Source organism: Mustela nigripes, chromosome 5 (genome assembly GCF_022355385.1).
Source record: "Mustela nigripes isolate SB6536 chromosome 5, MUSNIG.SB6536, whole genome shotgun sequence".
Lineage (NCBI taxonomy): Eukaryota > Metazoa > Chordata > Mammalia > Carnivora > Mustelidae > Mustela > Mustela nigripes.
This window is the reverse complement of record NC_081561.1, coordinates 25,714,459-25,717,082: the sequence shown is the minus strand read 5'-3', so window position 1 is coordinate 25,717,082 and position 2,624 is coordinate 25,714,459. Positions and strand designations below refer to the sequence as shown.

The 2,624-nt window shown below is 44.7% G+C and overlaps 1 non-coding gene across 1 annotated transcript; it reads left to right on the top strand.

Moving 5' to 3' along the window:
• The first annotated feature begins 266 nt into the window (after positions 1-266).
• On the top strand, positions 267-340 carry TRNAT-UGU (transfer RNA threonine (anticodon UGU)). The gene has a single exon. It is a non-coding gene; the product is annotated as a tRNA-Thr (tRNA).
• The last annotated feature ends 2,284 nt before the right edge of the window (positions 341-2,624 follow it).

Sequence of the window (2,624 nt, the reverse complement as noted above, 5' to 3'; positions counted from 1 at the left end):
CCAGCGCGGCGAGCTCCGGGAGGACTTCATCCCAGCCGGGGACGGAAAGTGCGTGGCCTTGACTGTCCCTGAGGGTTATTCTTGGCTGAGTCAAGTGCCGGGAGCCCCAACACGCAAGTGGCGCCAATGGGGCTCCTGCTCAAGGAACTAAACGACGTTTGGGGGTTCGTGCGCTTTCTCGCAGGAACCGGCTCTGTGCGCGCTCCGGCGACTGTACTTCATCGAACAGCAAGGACAGACCTGGCACTACCGCAGACGCATGTGTGAGCTCCATGGCTTAGCTGGTTAAAGCGCCTGTCTTGTAAACAGGAGATCCTGGGTTCGACTCCCAGTGGGGCCTAGGCTTTTCCTCTTCTCCGAAAGCTGCTTCCCCCCACTAACCCCTTCTGCTCCTTATATAAATTCTGATCCAATCACTCCGAAGCAGTTGTGACTGCAAAACTCTCACTTTGAAGGAAAAGGGGTGTGTTTCTTTATGAGAACTGACAGAGGGGGAAACAGAAAGGAAAAGGACTTCCTGTGGATCCAGAGCTGAGAAATCCAGAAATCAGTAACTTCCTTTGTGATAACTTTGCTGAAGCTCCTCCCTGTCCTCACTTTTTGGAGGAGGGATAGAGGAAGACCAAGAAAAATGTTCCCAACGCTGAAAGCCTTTTTCTGAATTCCCATATAATTAATTAGTGATTTGAGAGAATCCAGCATGTTATGATTTATATATGGTTTTCCAAATACTACTAAATTATGAAATAGTAGTGTATAGTTTCTTATAGGTCTTCAGTCTTCAAAGAAGGGTTTTAGTCCCCAAGGAACTAAATAAGTTAGCCCCACTGGAAACTGAATTTTAATTCTGCAGTTAAAAGCATAGAATGATCCTATAATGCAGTGATTCCTAAGCTGGGTGTGCATTTAAATCACCTAGGGAGCTTGTTAAAATACAGTGTCTTGGGACTCATCCCCAGAAGTTTTAATTCTGGTTTGCTGAAGGACCCAGAAATGCATACTTTTAGCAAGTACTCTAAGTGATTTTGAAGCAAGTGAATTACCTTTGCAGAACTCCCCATTACAGACATAGCTGAACGAAAAGTGAGGTCAACAAATGCCCTTTGCACTTTTGTACTGATTCAGAAACATCTGCGTACCCTCCTATCATCAAATTAGAATTATTGGAAGTCTACAATATCCCAGGTGTTTGCAGATACACTCTCACTTAATCAACCCTGTCAAATATGCCTAATAATCAGCTCTTTGAAGATGAGGAAACAGGCTCAGTAATGTAATCAGACAGAGAGTAAGGTCAGAGCTCAATGTCAAACCCAAGCCTGTCTGTCTGATTGTAGAACCATGCCTTTCTTATGATACCTGTCTTCTGTTTTTACTAGGGTCAAGAATGAAGGCTTTGGCCACAGAGTCAAACAAAATTAAGCAACTTAGACTGATCTCAAACCTTAGTCTTATGGGTTTGGGGGCCTGAGATAACTTTGTTTTCCGTGAGAAAGTACTTGCCCAGAGAACACCTGACTCGTGTTTGAATCCTGGAAGAGGAAAATGTAAAATGAATCTTTGGAAATCTATGGAAAAAGTTCTCCATGAAGAATGAACAGGCCAAATGAACAAACTGAATTGTTCTTCTCTCTCTCCTGGGCTCTCTCTGCTTTTGCCTGGGACATCCTCTCCTCATTCCCTGATACTTTTGATAGAAACACAGTGTATCAGTCAGCCAGGGCTGCTGTAACAGAATATCACAAACCAGGTGGCTTACACAACAAGATCATCTTCTTACAGTTCTGGAGGCCAGAGGTCTAAGATAAAGGTGCGTTCAGAGCTGTTTTCCTGGTGAGGCCTTTCCTCTGCCTTGTAGGCCTCCACCTTCCTGCTGTGTCTACACGTGGCCTTTCAAGGAGAGAGAGACAGTGAGACAGCTCTGGTATCTCTTTCTCTTCCTATAAGCTCACCAGTCTTACTAAGTAAGGGCACTGACCTTAGGACCTCATTTAACCTTAATTCCTTAAAAGTCCTATCACAAAATATAGTCACGTTAAGGGTAAAGGGCTTCAACATAGGGGTTGAAAGGGGGAACACAATTCAATCCGTAACAGGCAGGAGAGGGAGAATTGCACGACTCAGCTCTGAGTGACTGCTTCATCAGGACAGCATCTAATTAGCTAAGTGCCACCTGAAGAGGCAGCTTTGTGGATGTGCAGAAAGTGTTGAGATAAAAGCATTGTCACAGAGTTAGTAAGGCTTTGGACTTTAAAGCGCTTTTTTTTTTTTTTTTAAGATTTTATGTATTTGTCAGAGACAGCACAAGCCGGGGGAGCGGCGGGCAGAGGGAGAGACAGGCTTCTGCCTAGCAAGGAACCCGATGCGGGACTTGATTCCAGAAGCCTGGGAGACACCCAACTGACTGAGCCACACAGGCATCCTACTTTCAAAGCACTTTTTAAATTATTTTAAATCTGCATGTATTAACCTATCATCATCACCAATGGAGTATTTGTTTGGTTTCTGAAAACTGTTGGTGTAAATCCTACTCTCTCTTGCTGTTAAGATGGGATTAATGAAGGGCGCCTGGGTGGCTCAGTGGGTTAAGCCTCTGCCTTCGGCTCAGGTCATGATCTCAGGGT